Raw genomic sequence first — 14,726 nt, forward strand, 5'->3', positions numbered from 1 at the left:
CCATGTCAGATTATCGCTCACAGTGACATAAATTGTTCCTGTGTCTCGGCCAAGAGAGGGCACTCAACATGTCTGAACCCGATCATTCTGCACACGCCGCCTCTCAGAATGTAGTGCACAGGTGATGGTGGAGGATAGTCAACATATGAACAGTCTGACAGTCAGAAATACAGTGTAGGAGTTTATGTCCAGATGCTGTCCCATGGCTGTCGGGCCCACGAATCTCACTCTCTCAAACATGTCAACCTTACAACAAAGCCCAAAGACCCAAAACCACCAACTTCAGTTTGGCTGGAAATGAGACAGATAGTTGGCAAATTCCACTATCCATTACAGGTGATGAGGTTTTTTTTTTTCCAACTATGACTGCTGCTAGTATGTACCCGGTATCTGTGATCAGTGAAACAACACATCCTGAAAGCTGCTGCCTGAGAGTAGATGCCTGCTAACCTCTGCAGCAGGCACTTCTCGTGTCCATCTTCAACTTGAGGAAGGAAGGAAAGGTGTTTCTTTTGGGACGCCAGTCTGTCCTCACTTACTACATCAGCTTAGCTCAGTTCCACTACAAGTTAGATCAGTGGTCACGAACCTGGGCATTATCCTCAATTCAGACTTGAATTTGAAATCACACATAAAGGGCCAATCCCATTTCTTATTTTCACCCCTACCCCTACCCCTACCCCTCTTTTTCGAGTGCCACTTGCCCCTTGCAACAAAGTTACAAGGGGTAGGGGTTGAAATACTCCCCGATGAAATGGGACAACCCTTCATCCCCGGAAACGTCATCATTAGTCATCAGTGACGTAAACAGACGCGCCGATTTTTTTTTGCCCGTAAATCTCAATCTCAAAATGGTAATCTCTCTTGCGTGGGCTATTGGCATCTTTTTGCGGTTGTCAATAGCGAATCGGAAGAATGTAAGGAGATGTCTCCGCTGCACGTCGTGCCGTATTGTTTAATTCAACGCCTGGGAGCGCCGGTGAATCAGCTTGAGGTATGAATGATAGACCGTAAACAAGTTTTGTTGTAGTTAGCCCAACGTTAGCCACACAACATGCTAGCCAGCTGGTGTAGTGGTGTAATGTCAAACAAACAATCACTGACTTTTTTGAAGTGTGGGAGATTTCTCGTAGCACTCGCTTTGGAGTGTGCCTCTGAAAAACTCAGTTTGGAGGGCTATATAGCCCTAGCACCCCTATGCATGAACGCGTAAAACGGAGGGGTAGGGGCAAGTGGTAGGGTTAAGGGGTGAATTGGGACTGGCCCAAAGAATGTGAGCAAAGCAGCTTTCTTTTTTAAGGAAAATTTGTAAAGGTACAGCTGTCCCTGTCCCAACAAGATGCCGTAAAATTACTTCATGCTTTTATTTCAAGCAGACTAGACAGCTGTAATGGTCCTTTCACTGGTGTTTCGAAACAATGTGTTATGTCCCCGGCCTAGGGGAACCTGGACCCATAACACGAATAAGCCCCCACTCTTCTCATCCCCAAGAATGTTGGACAAAAGGGTGAAGTTTACAGAGCAGCGTATTTATTAATGGCTCGGACAGGAGAACCATGCCAAAACAACAAACAAAACAACTAAATGAGCCCTGTCCTTACCTGACAGAGAGAAACGAAGAAAACAAAAGGCATTATCTTACCTACCTCCTACTATCAAAACATGAGAAAAATGGTTACAAAATAAAGAGGCTTCTCCTTCCTACTTGCTGCTCTGTGTTTTTCTTTTACAATAGGTATTTTACAATGATTACAATACGGTTAACCTTTTACACTAGGTTATCACTAAGCTAACAAAGGGTCATTCTAAGGGACTGTCAAAAGACAGTCAAATCACACCATTTCACTAAACAACTCTGCATGGCCTCCATTGTTGGGGATGGAAAAGAGGAAAAAAAGGGGCGGGAGACCAACACCGGCAGGAAGATATAGGCGGGCCCATCCAATCAGCTACAGCCTTCAGTCAGCTGACCAATTACCCCACACACCTGCAACTGAACACACTGATTTGCAGGTATACTGAGGGAGAAGAGGAGAAGGGAGGGAGAGAGAGCAGTACACCAACACAACACAAACACAATTCATAACAAATGCAGTGTTAAAATCCAATTAATTTAGAAACTACAAGAAAGAAAGAGCTGATCACTGCAGTTTTAGCTAACCTGCACCAGCTCCCTGGAACTTTTAGGATGGAGGTTTAGAAGATTAAAGTTCTTTTACTTATTTACAGGCTCTCAATGGGTTAGGACCGGCCCACATTACTGATTCTTTGTCATTTTATATTCCTTCACAGCCTCTTCGATCCTCTGCTGCTGGTTCTTAAAATAAAAACCATCACATAAATAAGAGAATCATCAGCGAAGCCTTTTTTAACTGCGCATCAAAATTATGGAATTCTCTGCCCAAGGCTATAAGAGATGCAACAAGCTCAGTGAACATTTTTAAACCACTTATTTATTTTACAATGCTTTTATTCTGTTCTATTACATATTCTATTGTTTTTATGTCCTCCTTTGTTTTTCATTTTTTTCTACATATCTTACTGTTTCTGTCTTAATTTGTTTCATCTCCTTCTTTTAGATGTCTAATTGACATTTGTTTTCCTGCCTCCACTCCCAGTTTCATCAATTGATTGTTTAGTTTCATCATGCATTATTTTTATGATTATTATTATTATTATTACCATCATGTCAAGACAAGCCTGTATTTTGTCTGCCCCATATTAGCACAGACTAACAGCCTCCTATTTTTTTCCCATAATGTGTGAGCCACAGCCAGCGCTATGCATTGATTCAGAGCCAGTGTTTGGGTGGCATGAAGGCCTAGTGGATGAAAAAAAAAATCACAGGATTACCTGGAGCTTTAAGATGCCTGAAAAGGGTCCGACCCTGAAACATTTTGCTATAAAAAAAAATGCTCAGGAAATGATGACTGTGTGCAGGTAACCTTATATTTAAAAATAATAATAATAAAAAAAAAACTGGTTTTACCATTTTTATCCATGCACCTGTCAGTAAGATTCCCCGGTGAGCGTTTTTCAGTTGAAAAGAGGTTCAGAAAACTTCTATGGTCACCGTTGAAAAGGTGCTGAAAACAGGTTCAAAAGTGAACATTTTTTAACTATTTGTAGAGCTATACATTAACTGCTATGCTACTACTGCAACTAGTATGATGTGATCACATTTTAGGCTATACATTATCATTTATGCCGTATATATCACAAGATCAAAGTCAGCTGGGACAAGCACGTGTCTCTTGCAAACATCACAGGCTGGAACTAATGAGATCAGAATGTAATTTACATGTGTATGTTCATATGTGGCCTAAAGGAGCTTTTACACAAAAATGAGCTTCATGATACTACAGTAGTAGTAGTATCATGAAGACTCATTTTCTAGAACTGCTGTCATTCTAGAAAATGTAAGCCTGCAGCGTACATAATTCCATATATAACATTTTGTATAAACCTTTTACATGTGTGAAAATGACATCTTCGTGTGGACAACATTTTGCTTACATGTGCAATTGACTTGGAGAAGTCAATTGCACTGTTAAGCGAAATGTGCTCTGCACAATATTGATCATCTTGATCAATTTCACCTCTCTTTCAAGCTGCAATTGAACAAATCATGCAACTTATTTAACAAATTTTGCATTTTTTTTTTTTTTTGACAGAATGTAGTAGCCACATTGTAGGTGGTTGAAAGGGGGATGGAAAGAGGACGTTCTTAGACATTCAGACTGGCTATCACCCAGTTTGCAACTAAAAATCAACACTGAAATTCTGATTGGTGCTCAATGGGTCAGTTCAATTCAAGTCAATTTTTATTTGTCCAGGTAAAGATATATAGATACAGAAAAACAAATATGAATGAAGTGGAGCTAGAAAGGTGGCATTCTCCAGTCCAGGTGTGCAAAAGACTTCATTATCACCTGTATTGCAATATTAGCTAAACAATACACAAACAGCCATGTGGGTAGGCAACTTTCCTCCATAATATCCAGCTGCTGATGTTCATAGAAAATGACTGTGATTATGCTGCAAGTTATTACTGGTCTCTTAGTCATAAAGGCCTCTGAGGGGAATCAGCAGATAAGTCAGCAGCATCACTCAAAGAGAAACTGATGTTAGAGAATGAATGAAAAGAAGAGAGCTCTGATGTTGTGAAATGAAACGTTTTGCTTAAGAGCGGCAGAGAAAAGTGCTCAATTACCCGCAAAGGCAGCAACAAAGAACGATGCTTTCATGCAATTTCTTGTCTACATTAAGCTGTCAAACAAGGGTTATCAAGAACTCCAAATTCGACTGTTTATACACACACACACACACACACACACACACACACACACACACAGGTATGAAGTGAATGAGAAATATTAGCTTCACCTTTGCGTCTCTATTGATTCTTTCACTTAGTTTTCCATGTAATTACAGTTTCTAACCTTTCAAGTGATCTCTTGTTGCCTCCTTCCCTTTCTCTTTCTCTCGCTCCCTCTCTCTCATACACACACACGAAATCCAAACAGATGTAAATGTGACACACAAACTACATTTTTCAGAAGAAAGAAAAAAAAAAGAGGATTTTGTTATGAAATACATTTGGGGCTGTGTTAAAATAATAGATGAAAGCAGTGCATTGAAAAGCTCCCGCACGCCAGCGCTCCCATTACTTATGGTAAGCCATATACAAGGATAAGCTAGATACAAGGAAGAGGATGTTTTTAATAAAGGCAGGAAGCCCAGGCAGCGAAGTGAATCAGTTGGTATGTTAGAGTGCCATTAAATGCATATATGTATATATAGTATTTACAGCATGTATACATAAAATGGACAGACAGCTGCAAAAATACTACATAAACATTGGTGCTGTTGGTGCATGGGGGCATTGTTGTGTTTTAATAGCTACGCTGGTCCACGGCACCACACATTAGTTTAACAATAACAGCTCTAAAATTGTAGGATGCCTATGTTTGTTTTTTTTTGTTTGTTTTTTTTGCCTATTTTTTTCTGTTGGCCTGTGTCCAATAGAGTGCAGATCGGGACGCATATTTTTGTCCGAACCCGACCCGCGATGGGAGCAAAGCAACCTAACCTGACCCGAACCCGACCCAAGGCGGCATTCTTTTTTTATGTCCTAACCCAACCTGAGCCCAAAATTTTGCTTGTCCTTCATTGCTAGGTTACATTTACTGCCTGAAATAGCCTACGCGTTGCCTTCAGCATCGTCATGTAAACTCCAGCACTATACAGGCAGTTGCCCAGAACACTGGAGTTTCACTAAAATAACCATCTTGTCAGCCGGCGAGACCAAACCCCACCTGAACCTGAACATAATTTCTGAAGTTTTGGCCAAACCCGTCCCAGTGGGCTCATAACGGGTAACCACACATCATGTGACAAATTTCTTTATACAAGGACAAAAAAAAAAAAAAAAAAATGATATTCCTTTCATTCTCAGTGGAAAATACAATATTTTTGGATAGTTTTGCCTTTAAAATGTATTTTGATAACATTTCTAGTGATAAATGTGCATTTTATGTTCATAAACTTCGTTCAGTGAATATGTATGATCATTTGTTATTCTTGCAGATCTTGCCAGCAAATTGTTGGAATGAAACATTTTCTATCATTGCTATGGTGGTTGCTACGACACAAATATGCTTCTAATCAAAATATCTTTGCGGTTTATTTACTTGCTATCCAACACATTCTCATTTCCAAGGTGGCATATGGTGATGATAACTCCCGCCGACATGGACAGAACACAAAAACACATTTCTATACTTTCTTTTTTCCCCCCCATATAAACCACCTCACAGTGCAGTGCAATTCATGTTTCAGCTGCAGTAAATATTTGATTAAATTTGTAGATATATCGTATTTATAACCATTTACAACATGGAAGTACACCAATCCATGCCCCATTTCTAGAATACTAGATAAAATATGTGCTACTGGCTAAAATATTTGATCTGTGTTGATGATTTATGTTGATCTATAAGCAGTGTGATAACTTAATTGGCTGCAGTGAATATGTGATATTCTGCAGGGATTCAACTGTAGTAGTGATTTGTTTTTAAGCTGCATGATGTGGCTCAGCGGATAAAATTTGCCTACATTAGTAGAAACCAGTTAGTTAGTTTACACATCTTGGTCCCACTTCTTCAGCTGTGGTAAAGTTGCACATGCTCCCGCCTCCTGTTATATGGTGCAATATGGAAAGTGCGATCCACTGATCTAGACCAAGATGGTGGATGGTAGGATTCACCGCAGTGGTTTTTGGACAAGAAAAGTACTGTAATAGAGACATTTTTACACTAGCGTGGAGCGACAATTTGTCAAAACAACTGAACAAGGTCGTGTCTGCTTGAAAGCACTGAAGGCTGCTGACTACACGGCTAAAACGCTGTGCAAGTGCAGAATCATGGCTGTAATTTAATCAGTTCTGGTAACATTTTGCTGGGTGCTGCGACAGGAAACTTTTTTTTATTTTGGAACAAAAACCTCTGATTCCCACTATTCCCCCTGGATTATCAAAATAAACAATTAATGAATGTGAATTATCAGGGGGGTTTGTCATATTTTAGAATCAAACAAACAATTTGATTTCACTCTTCCAATGAGTCACTCCTCTACTGAAATACAAAACCTCATACATGCAGGAGACGAACTGTCTGGTCTGCATATTAACTTCAGATCCAATTTGAAGATGAAACTTTTCTTGATCTCCTTAGGGAAATTAGTCCGCTGCTGCAGGAAAAGTAAGGAGAGGAATTCAGCAGGGAAAACCTATATCAGGGTAATACAAGCACCAAACCTCAATATAAAATGAGAAACAGAACTAAAAATAATAAAAACAGTGGGGGCCACTCCTCCCATTGTTTCAGTTTTCAGCCTCATCTGGATGTCAGCTGTCCATTTTTCAACTATTGGCTTGTGTAGAAAAAAAAATCCACCTTAACATCCTCTCCTCTTTATTTTATTATAAAGGTGCATTGTGCAAACTTTCAGAAGGTCGAATCAAATGACAACACGCATGGAATATGCATACGGCATATTTTGATGGTTGAGCCCTCATGGTTCTCATGTACTTTTAAAAATTCATCTAAACATTTTGTTTTTTAACTTTTATTTTTGGATTCTTTTTTTCATCTACAAGCCTGAACATATAGGAGTCTATTCTATGATCAAGCAAATGAACTGTCATTCCTATGCTGGAGATCAATAAATCATGTTTGTATAGATGTGTGTTCCTATACTGATTTATGTTGACTGGTTCATTCTCAGAGGGAGTCACTGAAGGTCATTCCTCTGCTGGACTACACCGTCAGGTTTGTTCCTATGTTTGAGTTTTATTCCTTTTTCTCTCTTTAATGTGGTATTTTATTTAACTGCAAAGCACATTGCATTGAATTTGATCATGCAAAATGTGCTATATAAATAAAGCTTGACTAATTTATTGAAGTTAGCATTGGCAAGAACTTATTCCCCTGTATGACAGCTGGTGCAGCAGCCATTCCCACCGAGACTGTTTGGTTTACAGCTTCCACTCTCTTCCCATTTTGCTTCTGAAATAGTCATTCTCTTTCTCATCTCGTCCTCTCTCTCCTCTCTTTCACCTTCAGGAAATTTTGTTTTCTTTCCACTCAACTTTTCTCCACATCTCAAGGTCATGTTGACTCTCTAGCGCTTGCTCATATTGAAGTCCAGATGTCAACTTGTCCTTTCTCTCCATAGCAACACTTCTCTGTACAACTCCCAACGGCTCCCTTTAATTTAATTAATGCCAACATGTGTATGTGTGTGTGTGTGTGGGTGTGTGTGCGTGAGATGTAGGTGGGTGTGTGGATGTGCCTGCGCCCTTGTGCATGCGTGTCTACTAGAGTCTGTGTGTGTGTGTGTGTGTGTGTGTGTGTGTGTGTATGTGCATCTTTGTGTGTGCATGTGTGGAAATTGGCATTTTGCCCTTGGCAGGAGGGAATTCTCAACCTGGTATTGCCTGGATTTAATTTGCATTTTCTGTGGAAAGGCTCATTACATATGGTCGTCTAGAGCACCGCTGCTCAACTGGTGGGTCGTGGTGTAAAAGTGGACCTCATGCTGATTCTGAGTGGACTGCTGGTGTGTAGGTCCACAATGTGTGTTTTTTTTGTTTGTTTGTTTTTGTTTTTTTAAAGGCAAGAACTATCCAGTACAGCACTTTGGTTTTGAACGACAGTATCCCTCTGCACTGTGGAAGATATAGCGGAAGCTAGCTCGATCCATGACACGGCTAAATACAAGTCTGACACTGAAAGTATGACACTGAATAATTTAACCTTACAAGCCATGACCAGCCTGCTCAAGACAACATCTCTAAACTGTAAAGATCTAAACAACTGCAAACATCTCTGTGTATTTCAGCAAAGCAAGTAAATATCACATTGTCCTGAATGAATCTGTAGTTGCTGCTGTTGTTGCACTTTTCTTGTACTTTCACTTTTCGTACTTGCATCAAAACATTGCTTATTACTGCACTTTCAATTTTGTGGGATAAAACTGAATAACTTCTGTCAGTTCGTCGAACAAGATTTTTATTTATTTATTATTTTTGACCCTTCAGTCTGGTTTTTAACTGAATTTTATTTATTTTATTATTTACTTGTCTGTTTATTTATTTCACCTTTCAATTTCAATTGAATTTTATTTATTTGATTATTTTACCATTTTAGTCTTGCCTTTAACTGAATTGTATTTATGTTATTTACTTTTATTTATTTATTTAGTTTTATTGATATTTACTGAATTTTAATCTTTAATATGGATTATCTTCTCTCTGTTTCCTCTCTTCGAAGTGGCGAGTGTAGGATAGGGTTTCCTCAGTGTTTTTTAATTCCTTAGTGTTTTTAAATTTGTGTGTGTGGGTGTGTGGGTGCGTGTGTGCATGTGTGTGTGTGTGTGTGTGTGTGTGTGTGTGTGTGTGTGTATTTATGTGTGGGAGAAGGGGGGGATATATCTTGTTTCTATTGTATGTTGTATTGCTTTTATGTGTTGCATTGTTTTTATGTAAAGCACTTTGGGCTGCTCCTTTGGCATGAAAAGTGCTCTATAAATAAAGTTTGAAGACAACCTTCTTAAAACATCACAGGTGGGTAATCAAATTTATTTGTAATTGCCAGCTGATTAACATTAGATTACATTAGATTAGATTAGATTTACCTTTTATTGATCCCCCAAAGGAGAATTTCAAATGACACTAGCACTAGCAGTTGTTAACATCAAAGTTAACACCAAAACAAGAAATTTACATCAAGGCAAGATTTGTTTTTCCCCTATGCCCTTATAGAAATACTTTCTCCTGTATCCCAATAAGAAATAAAAAATAGCATTAAATACAAATATGGCAGAGTAAGATACAGTAGATACACTGGGACACAGTGGATCTGTCTGTATACACGTGTGCAGTGTCTGTGTGTATATAGTATATTATGTACATGTGATAGGGTGGTGTGTATGTACTGTGTGTTTAAGCCCAGTAAGCTAACATGCTACAGCTTAGCACTGGGGTAGCGTGAGTCCATGTGTGGTTCCTGGCGCCTGGTACTGGGTGGCGCTAGAGTGTGGATAAAAAATTGTTTCGGACAAAAATGTAGAAATTATCTTGGGGTTTGGGTCGGGCTCGGTCGCATCAGTGTTATTTTAGTCAAACATGATGGACCTGCTGTCTGTGCTGGGCAACTTCCTCTATAGTGCTGGAGTTTACATGATGACACTGAAGGCAACACGTAGGCTATTTCAGGCGGTAAATGTAACCCAGCAATGGAGGACAAGTTTTCGGGTCGGGCTCGGTTACTGTTCTCTCAGGCTCAGGTTGAGTTCAGCCTGATCCACACTCTAGGAGGCACAGAGCAGGAAGACCACCCCCGTCACCTTTGTCCTTTACGCGGCCTCTCAGATCTGGACGCCGATGCCATGTGTAAAATATAAATAAACTCATATATTATCATTATGACCCTTGTTTCATGTTGTGGCATCCTTGCCTAGAGATATCTAACGGCAGACGTCAGCATGAAATCTTGCACTGACCAGAGAGAGCAGCTGGTGCTGTGGTTCCGAGCCTGAACTTTGCTTGAACCCAGGCCTTCACTCTGGATGAAGCTGCCTCTCCTGCCACGACCTCTGTGGAGCTGCGTAGTTCTGATCTTGGAGAGTGTGTCTCTGCGGCGGCGCTACCCGGGGCTGGTGTGTCCGACCCACGGTAACCTCTGTGGCGGCGAGCGCTGCGGGGATGGGAGGGGAATACAGGGAGGTGACAGGAAAGCCGTGAGCCTGACTCTCACTAAGCGTACTTGCCTGGCGCTCAGCATGCGGTCATTGTGGAGTTTTCTTTTTACTTCAAATATAAAATTTATGAGTTTTCAGTGTTGTAAACAAGTAGTACAAACGCAAATACAAAGGAGTCATGCACCCTCTCAGAAAAGAAAAAGGGGACAAACACTCAATAAAACAAAAACATAAAGGGCAATCACACACAAACACACACACAAATATGCTCTTAAAGGGTAGAGGGTAATAGGGTTAACAAAACAATCAGCACCAGCCATCAAAAAACCCTATTTCACTATTAAAAAATACGACACAGAAAAGCTACTCAATTCCGGTTCTTGATAAATAAGACAGAAATGGTTGCCACATTTTATCAAAGGCTGGACAAACATTGTAGAGTTGATTCTGTCCCACAAATCCTCACAGACAACCGACAACGTGACTGTGATTTCTGATTCCATTTTGTCTGATGTACTAGACTTTTGCTGAGATCTGAGGCCTTTTAATCTGAGGAACGACCCTGTTTTGTCTGATGTCTGAGAGCTGAAGCTGAAGTCTGGACATGCACAGCAGGTTTACGGGTCTGGGAGCCTGCACGGCCCCAGAGTTACTGCTTCTTGGCTTTTTCAATTTTCAAAAATCCCATTTGAAATGTCCGCTGCCACAATGCCCACTTGCAGATATCAACATGAAGTTTTGCGCTGTGAGACCTAAGGCTGCTCTGACTCAGTGCCTGAACTCTGCTTGAACCCGGGACCTTTCTGTGGGATGGAAGGTGGGAAATACTGGTCAACGCCTGCGGGTTTGAAAAATGAGTCGAACAAAGTAACATCTGAGGTATACCAGCAATATTGTTATTCTGTGTGTTATAGAATTAATTTTATCTTTCAAGGTTATTTTACTTGATAAAATATTTGAAAAGCCCCGAGGCTGTAAATATTAATCATTTCCCAAGGAAGAGAATTTTCTTGCCGGGAAAATCTTTTAAATCTCTTGTTAAGAATTATTGCTATAGACTGGCTTTTGTGCATCATTTGTCTTAATCCATCGTTTATTCCCTTTAGTCTCTTATTATCTTTTCATTTCTTTTGATGCGCTGCTTTATTTATTTTTACTCCATATGCTGTGTTTGTACTTGTGCGTTGTTTGTTTGTTTGTTTATTTATTTATTTATTGGCTGTGGACACTTGGAAAACTTCACATCAGTGCTCTAAAACTTTTTTCAACCTGGAAATTATTTATTGTAGTTTGTGACGATGTGACAAGAGATTGTTCTTACACACATTCAGGTCACCAGGAGTGTTGCTGTCCAAAACAAACACACACACGCACGCACGCACGCACGCACGCACGCACGCACGCACGCACGCACACACACACACACACACACACACACACACACACACACACAGGGCCAAAGCAGTAATTCTCCAAAAGTGATAAAAAAAAAAAAAAAAAAAAAAACACTGCAGTTACAGTGTCTTTAAATGGATGCAATTCAATTTTCCATAACATTTCCAAGGCCTGGAAAATGTCTTATATAATAGCCTGGCTTCCACAGGATTTTTTCATGGCTGTAATAACCTGAAGCTGCTCACTGGTTGTTTGTTCCAACCCTGAAATAAGTAGGTACAGTCTCTAATATGACCCAAAGTGCCGTCTCCTGAGTGAGCTGGCTCACAGGCCATTAACAATACTTGGTTAAGGTTAGGAAAAGGTCAGAGTTAAAGTTAGGAAATGTTGACCCATCTGGGACCTCAGCGGCCTCCTCAGGACACTAGAGGTTGCTTAACTGTAAAACAACTATAGTTTGTAATACGCTGCTGTGCAAACGACCTGTGGAGTCACTGTTTGCTGCTGACAGTGATGTGCAACTGTGTGAATTCAAAGCAGGACGGGGCTGAGAAAAGAGCAGGACTGCTCACCCAACTCCCTCCCTGAGTAAAATAAGGGCTAGAAAATGGTATACATAATTGTTCTGTCCTTCTAGCTCTCTTGATTTAAATACTAATAGGTGTTCAAGATCCAGACTGCAAGGGCAAGACACTTAATTTCTCATTTGGACATGGAGGTTGAAGCAACCAAGGTTAAGTTGTACTGTGATGTACAGAATTTGTTCTCTCCTTCTTTTTTAATCTGTGTTTATACACCGCGTGTTGCTCCAAAAGGTATGAGGAATCCAATTCCTTAAAAATACTTTAAAATAAATATGACCCTCTTGACCATAATAGCAGTTTTTAATGCTCATTATGGCTGTTTCCTAACGTTTCCTAATGAAATAGGCTGACTCCCTGCAGTGTATTCAGCTACAATAAACCTCATCTGCCAAGGTCAAACCAACACCACAAAAACCAAGGGAGGCTTTTGCATTCAGACAGAAAAACGTGTGTGAAACAAATTTTCAAAGGTGCAGGGTAAAAATTCATTAGTTGGAGGATGAGTGCAGGGGAGGGGAAGCAGGGGAAATGTTAAACACACTAGAGGCTGACAGTTTCTCTTTTTAAAAGGTGGAAGCAACTAATTACGTTTAGTCATGTCACTGTAATGGAACAGCATTCATGTGTACCTTTAGTGATTGCACTTTTACTTAAATATGTATTATAGAGAATACAATTTGTGGTGCTCCTTAAGCATAAGACATTAGACATCATGATTTTTTTTTTATTATTTAATTTTTATTTTTCACCGTAAAGAAGAGAGGTTTTACATGTTGATGTAGTTAGTTCTTTTTACCTTAAAATTTAGAAATTTCACACCTGAGTAGAGCGGCATTGAGAAGATCACATCTAATAGTGTTTTTTTCCAAGTTTAAGTGTAGGTGCTTTTTCTACATCAGTGCTACAACATAAGAGCAATTTTAGCCGAGTAACCTGAATAGGATATTCATGTACTCTTTCTGCCGTTGCTTTTTTTTTCTCCTTGCTTTCGACGTCTGCAGTTTCAGATGTGCCATTATCAAAGCAACACTGCATCCCTGCTGAACCCCTGAACCACTTCTCAGAGAGAAATTGTTCCGAAAACTTTCTTCTCAGTTGCTGGAAGTAACTAGAAATGATCAAGTAACCGGTTTTTGAACAAAAAACAAAAAGTGTAACCGCCTCTGTCCCGGTCACAGAAGGAGGTAGTTCATTCAGAGCAGCTTACCTTGTAGCTGAAGGTCTGCAGCTTCACCACATTTTCAAACTGGAGCTCAGAGGCAAAATAATCCAAGTAATCCAACAAGAACTTTGAGAGAGTCCGATGTAAAATGTGATCTATTTCATCCAAAAAACACATTTCTCCCCTTATTTTCAGGTTTTGTACAAACAAGCTGCTGTGTACCTGGACACAGGATTAGCAGGATTGAGTTTTTACAAATGGAGTTTGTGCTTTCAACTCCCTCTAGTAGTCAGAGGTCACTTGGTGCAGTTTTATAGGCAAAATTCCCCTTAAAACATTGTCATAAAAGGAGAGCTGGTGGCAGTAATTAGTTGTCTTACAGGAAACAGGCTGGAATGTGAGTGTTTAAACTTTTGATCAGCTGATGAACAGCCTATTTCAGTTTAATGGTTGTTTGCAATAAATTGCTTACTCAGTTTTTTTTTTTTTTTGTCTCACTCCCATTTCTTCTTTTTGCATTTTGAAGCTCTACTTAGAACCTTCTTAAGATCCAACAGTGCAAAATGTAAATTCTTGCAATTTCTCAACTGGTCTTAAGATTTTGATCAGGAGTGTATGTACATGCTGTGGTCTGCAGCATTGGCCAAGTAGGCTCTTACCTCATTTTTTGTACTTGAGTTTGCCTGTGCAGCTGCCGCATTGCCACATTAACCTGTGTTCAGGTGTGCAGAAAAAACTTACTGAAAATCTATTATACAGAACATATTTACTGGGCTTGTCTCTGCAAGTTGGCAGCACTGATCATTTCCCATTTCCCAAAGTGATACGGTCTGCTTTCTCGCTGTAATATCTTGGTGGGATATTAACTATATAATCTAAACAAATGGTGCCATAAAGTGGACAGAGCAGAAAGGGCAAAGTGTTGTCCAAACTTTCATTCAAGTTCACATTTAAGATGTGGAGGGAAGTCGATGAGGCAGCGGGCCGTGGCATTCAGCCCTGCTGCTGCTGCTCAGCCTGTCGATAACAGTGACATTAAGAGTGGCCGGCAGAGATCTGTCCCACTGGACATCAGCCTGCATGAGAAAGAGCATAAATGCTCTCATAAGAGCTGGATTTAAGGTAGCATCCCTTACCCAATAAGGGCTGAGTCCATTAAAAGTGTGTGTGTGGGTGTATGTGTGTGTGTGTGTGTGTGTGTGCGTGAGTGTGTTTTCCTGGAGGTCCCATATGCCAGCTGACCACTTATCTGTGACCTTTACCAGAGGAACAACACAACAGGCCTATGCATGAACAAAATATAAAATCTGTAAGATGCAGCG

The sequence above is a fragment of the Myripristis murdjan genome, chromosome 13, assembly GCF_902150065.1.
Source record: "Myripristis murdjan chromosome 13, fMyrMur1.1, whole genome shotgun sequence".
Classification (NCBI taxonomy): domain Eukaryota; kingdom Metazoa; phylum Chordata; class Actinopteri; order Holocentriformes; family Holocentridae; genus Myripristis; species Myripristis murdjan.